Source organism: Pyxicephalus adspersus, chromosome 2 (genome assembly GCF_032062135.1).
Source record: "Pyxicephalus adspersus chromosome 2, UCB_Pads_2.0, whole genome shotgun sequence".
Lineage (NCBI taxonomy): Eukaryota > Metazoa > Chordata > Amphibia > Anura > Pyxicephalidae > Pyxicephalus > Pyxicephalus adspersus.
Window position 1 is genome coordinate 6,246,264 of NC_092859.1, and position 6,311 is coordinate 6,252,574.

The following is a 6,311-nucleotide window of genomic DNA, read 5'->3' on the forward strand; positions in this document are numbered from 1 at the left end:
CCGCCTCATCTCGCCTCTGAAGGGCCAGCCATGCCCCGCCTCATCTCGCCTCTGAAGGGCCAGCCATGCACCGCCTCATCTCGCCTCTGAAGGGCCAGCCATGCACCGCCTCATCTCGCCTCTGAAGGGCCAGCCATGCCCGCCTCATCTCACCTCTGAAAGACCAGTGATGTTCAGCCTCTGAAAGACCAGCCATGCCCCACCTTATCTTGCCTCTGAAAGACCAGCCATGCCCCACCTCATTTCGCCTCTGAAAGACCAGCCATGTTCAGCCTCATCTCGTCCCTGAAGGGCCAGTCACACCTCACTTCACCTTACCTCTGAAGGGCCAGTCACACCTCAAGAAGGCCAAGAATGCACCACTCAACCTCACTTCAAAAAGGCCTTTGTATGGCTAAAACAAAAATTTTTGGACAATGAAAATACCTTTCTGTGAGACAATAGACATCTTCAAATACCTCTCCACAGTTAAGGGCACACCTCAGAAAGACCAGGGCTAATCTTAGTTGGGCCAACAATGCCTCCACTCACCCCAGAGGGTCCAACAATGCCACAAATCTAGGCCTACCTTTTCAACGGTGACTTTCAAATGTGACTTTTTTGTTAATTTAACAAATTTACAGACAGAACAAAAAACTTTAAATCAAATACTTGACAAACAAGTACCTGAAGAGGAACTTGGGAAATACATTGATGAAATACATACATGGTGGTAACGAGAATTGAATTCATGTCCATCTTTGATTTTTACAGCTTTGGGAGGGGGGGAAACTGGTTGATAATGTAACTTTTATATAAAGTTGTCTTTTTATTTGCATACTGTATATATTTAATAAAATGTACATTTTTGTATAGATGGAATTTTTTAAAATAAAAACCAAGAAATTAAAATAAAGTGCACCTATTTTTATTTATATATTAGTAACCTTTATATTAAAACGGAAACTATCATTTCATAAACCTAAAACTAGGCACAATTTTGGCAAGCACATTCACCTCCATTGAGATGGCCTTCCCCATATCAGTTTTGGGCCAGGTTTAGCGTGGGGGTAAGGCATCATTTATAAAAAATCCTTTTACCACTGGCTATCTGCAGTTGTTTATTGCATAGGCATAAATAGTACTCCACACTGCAAAGAAGCTGGGGCAAAATTGTCAAGTGGTGGGCTCAAACACACTTAACACAGAGCCCATTCTGCGTGTTCCCGGCTGACATGTTTTGACTGGAATAAACAGTTGCTAATTTTTTAAATAACCACTCGTGTCACTATAATGTTTTCCTTATTATTAGCATTATTTTTTCTTATTTTTATCAGTGTTTTTTTATTATTAGGTTTTATTAGTATATACTTTTTAAAGGCAGTTGAAAGATTTTTGTGTGCTGGTAAAGTTTAATCTCCAGCTGTAAGATTTTTTAGGGTAGGGTTTTTAGTGTAGGGTATGAACTAACAATAGAAAAGCCAGCCATGCCCCATCTGAATTCGGAAAGGCAAGCCATGCCTCCACTGCCCTTGGAAAGGGCGGCCATGCCCCAGTTGCCCCTGGAAAGGCTGGCTATGCCGCACTTTACCCCGAAAAGGCCAATTACAGCCCACCTCACATTGGAATGGCAATCCTTGCCCCATCTGAATTCGTAAAGGGCGACCATGCTCCAGCTGACCCGAGAAAGGAAAACAATGCCTTTCTGTCTCAGGAAAGGCCAATCACAGCCCACCTCACCTTGGAATGGCCATCCTTGCCCCCATCTGAATTCGGAAAGGGCGACCATGACCCACCGCCGGTCTCGGAAAGGGTGACCATGCCCCAGCTGACCCCGGAAAGGCAGGCCTTGCCCCAGTTGACATTTAATTGCCAACCACGCCCTAGGCTTGAATGAATGGGCTTTGTTGGACTCGATCATTCAAAAATAAATTTGGACAGGGGATGAACTTTTCTGTGAAGTTATAAATGATTACCTCACAAAAGCAAAGCAAACCGCTAAATGACCAGCCATGCCACCCACTCCCCCCCCTCCACCACTGAATGGCCAGCCTCACCTCACCTCTGAAGGGCTGGACATGCCCCCCCCTCACCTAAACTCTGAAGGGCCTGCTATGCCCCTCCTCACCTCACCTCTGAAGGGCCTGCCATGCCCCTGCCTCACCTCACTTCTGAAGGGCCTGCCATGCCCCTCCTCACCTCTGAAGGGCCTGCCATGCCCCTCCTCACCTCACCTCTGAAGGGCCTGCCATGCCCCTCCTCACCTCACCTCTGAAGGGCCTGCCATGCCCCTCCTCACCTCACCTCTAAAAGGCCTGCCATGCCCCTCCTCACCTCACTTCTTAGGGGCCTGCCATGCCCCTCCTCACCTCACCTCTGAAGAGCCTGCCATGCCTCATCTCACCTCTGAAGGGCCTGCCATGCCCCTCCTCACTTCACCTCTGAAGGGCCTGCCATGCCCCTCCTCACTTCACCTCTGAAGGACCTGCCATGCCCCTCCTCATCTCACCTCTGAAGGGCCATCCACACCTAAAAAAAAAGGCCTTTGTATGGCTCAAACAGCATTCATAAATATTTGGACACAGAATGAACTTTTCTGACAACGGATGATATATTCAAATACCTCAGAAAGGCCAGGAATGCCTCATGTCACCTGACTATGGAATGCCCAGCCATGCCTCTCCCCATTTTCGAGAGGTCTTTAAAAAAATTTAAAAAATTTGGACAGTGAATAAACTTTTCTGTGAGACATTAGATGACATCTTCAAATACCTCACCAGAGCAAAGGGCTCAATTTAGAAAGGCCAAGGATGCCTCCCCTCACCTCAGAGGGGCAACGATGCCTTCCATTTAGAAGGGCCTTTATATGGCTCAAACAGCATTCAAAAAAATCTTGACAGGGGATGGACTTTTCTGTAAGACAATGGATGATATCTTCAAATACCTCTCCAGAGTCAAGGGCACACTTTAGAAAGGCCAGGGCTCACCCCAGAGGGGCCAACAATGCTATCCCTCAGAAAGGCCAACAATGCCTCCCCTCACCCCAGAGGGGCCAACAATGCCTGCCACTAATCTAGGCCTACCTTTTCAACTCAAACGTTGCTTTTTCTTTAGAATTTACCAAATTTACAGACAGAACAAAAAACTTCAAATCAAATACTCGACAAACTAACTGGGGTATTTAAATGAAATCCTCCGTTTTAGATGAATTCCATTGCTTGTTGTTTGGTGCAAAGAGAACACTATGCCATAGCAAGTCACAAGGTGATAGGCACATTACGGAATTCTTGATTCTGAAAGCCATCTCAGTTCAGAAAGAAGATCCTGTCCTTGATACATAAAAGCCTTGCTGCTCTGGGACCTGAAGAGGACCTTTGGCAAACCTCTATATACATAGATGAAATACATGGTGGTAACGAGAACTGAATTCATGTCCATCTTCGATTTTTACAGCTTTGGGGGAAAAACACATTCTGGTTGATATTTCTCTGATGTAGTTAGATTGTCAATACAACAAAAGTGGATAAAGTTCCAACTGCGACATACCTGTCCCCAAGTCAGTGTGTTGATAAGCCATGTTCCTTACAGTATGTAACTGTAAAATTAAATATATTTCCTATGTATATACTGCAAAATTGGCAATTATTGAAGAAATGTTTTCTTTTTTTGTTGTAGATGTATATGCATAGTGTTGTTCATATTCTCCTGAAGAAGTATTTTAAGCTACGAAACGCGTTGAGAAATATAGGAGTGGGCTGTCATACCCTTCCTGTGAACACAGTTGGTCTGGTATTTGATACGCCAAACCTAGCACATATTACCTTGTATACTGTATATTATCTTCATTCATTGTTAACGATGTTTGGTAAAGTTTTTTTATAAAAATATTTTATTCATATTGAAATAAAGTTAAGTTTTTATCCTGTACAACATACTTTCTTTTTGTAATATATCACACCTTTAAGTCCCCCTTGCATGGGCACTCCCTATCTATTGCCTGATTTTATTTCTATCAATACAACAAAAGCACCAAATTGTAATTTTTTCTACTTTGTATTGGCGACAGTAGTCAAAAGGACAAAGTAAGGCTAAATTTCCCCCGTGGGGACACAGATAACCAATTAAAACTTGTAAATTCTATATAAAGCTTTATATTTGCATAGATGGAGTTTTATAAAATAAAAGCAATAAATTAAAATATAAAAAGGTGCACCTATTTTTATATTAGTAACCTTTATCTTTAAACAGAAACTATCATTGCGTAAACCTAAAACTAGGCACAATTTTGGCAAGCATGTTCACCTCCATTGAGATGGCCTCCCCATATCAGTTTTGGGCCAGGTTTAGCGTAGGGGTGTGGCAGTGGTGAAAGGATGAATGATGATCCTTTCACCACTGCCTATGTGCAGTTGTTTATTGCGTAGGCATAAGTAATACTCCACAAGGAAGCTGGGGCAAAATTGTCAAGTGGTGAGCTCAATCACACTTAACACAAAGCCCATTCCTGGTGTTCCCGGCTGACATTTTTTGACTGGAACAAATAGTCATTTGCTAGTTTTTTAAATACCCACACAATTTAAAGCTTATATTACGACAGTTTTGGCTTTTATAACAGGCAGTGAGCAGTTTGAGGCCTATAGGTCAGTTTACATGACACCATCTTATTAGCTATCTGTAAGGGTGACATTCCTCCTACTGGCCAGCAATATAAGAGGCATTTTTCCTATTGAAAACCACACTATTATACTGGGAGCAGTGAATATAAAAATTATAAATAAACTATAAATCTAGTAATTATGGAAGTGTGATATATGACCATTTGTTCACCCGTAACTGAAAACAATCACAAAAGATCATTTATTAGAAATTTGATGTCTCTATAAAGATACAGCAAGGACCACCCTGGATAGGCTTATGACAATTTTGGATACATTTATTAGAAATGTATATCATTTAGCCAAGTTCTTACTGATTGGCCAAAATATGAATTTTTTTTTTCTTCATGTCCTTTGGTGAACAAGAGTCTACAACCTGCAGGAGGAGGACAGACTCATAGCGCCCCCTTCTGTCTGTGTCACCCTGCAGGAGGAGGACAGACTCATAGCTCCCTTCTGTCTGTCACCCTACAGGAGAAGGACAGACTCATAGCTTCCTTCTGTCTGTGTCACCCTGCAGGAGGACAGACACGGGGGCCCCACCGGGGGGGAAACACCGGCCAGAGTCGCGGACCACATCCTCCATGTAAATCCCTGGCTCAGGGAAGTGCAGAATGCACTGCAGAATGGGTGGGGTTATGATGTCACTATGGGGGAGGTTCCTCCTCTTTGACAATTGGTAATTTTAGTGGTCCACGGGACCAAAAAGGTTGGCGACCACTGAACTATATAAAAACCCTTATAACTGTTGTTTTGTGACTTACAAAACTGCTAAGTATATCCACTAGTGTAATAGATACTGATTTTTCAGTATTTCCTCTCACACACTGCATCAGCACATTCCTGGATGAACTGCATTTGCATAAAAACCACCCAGGGCAAATGCTGACACATTGGAACAGAGACCAATGACTGATGAGACAAATACAAATAGCTGCAAAGAGAGTGCAAGGACAGCACTAATGGGAGGAATGGGCTGAATGATTCTTGTAGTGCATCAGAAAAGAAATGAGGTGGGCTCCGGGTACCACCTGCAGCTTTTAATGCTTGTTGTGTGGAAGTCACAGTATGCAGGAGAGAACTATCTACAAGTGTGCAGCCCAAGATTGGGGTTCAGTTTTAATGTATTCTGACGCTAGGGCTAAAAAATATGAGTATAAGCAAGCCAGACATCTCTTACTTTCACCCAAAAATTGCAATCTCTTTATGTTTCCTGGTACAAGTTTCTGTAGCACAATAAATGCTTCCAGTATGGATGTACTTTCACTTAGAACTCTTCTCAGCAAGGTCACAGGCTAGTAACTTTTTATTGCTTGATACGATCAACAAAACCTGTACACAGTATAAGTATAAAAATATTTACATGGCTTTCTACAAAGAAAAATATGTACAGAATAATAAAATCTCAGAGTTCTATACAAACTTATAATAAAAGATACCGGTGTGAGCCATCTGTCGGCCATGTTTTTACAAATGAAGTGTGGTTATATCCTTGTAGGTGAGGATGGGCAAAATATCTCACACCATGTTTGCCCACTGTATAAGGGTCTGTGTGTTGCATCTATGGAAAGTGGACTTTTTGTCCACCTTTAGATATTAGGTTATGATTTCTTTCCCAGAATCCTCTTCTTTACTTGGCCTGACTTCCACCACACCACCAGAGCTGCAGGCAGTTCT

The 6,311-nt window shown here is 42.7% G+C and overlaps 1 protein-coding gene and 1 long non-coding RNA gene across 2 annotated transcripts in view; one reads left to right on the top strand and one right to left on the bottom strand.

Annotated features, from left to right (window-relative positions):
* Positions 1–6,311, bottom strand: part of WRAP53 (WD repeat containing antisense to TP53) — an 18,539-nt gene that overhangs the window by 6,077 nt on the left and 6,151 nt on the right. The window lies entirely within an intron of this gene.
* The window catches only part of LOC140322749 (uncharacterized), a 9,281-nt gene that overhangs the window by 1,629 nt on the left and 1,341 nt on the right, over positions 1–6,311 (top strand). The window lies entirely within an intron of this gene.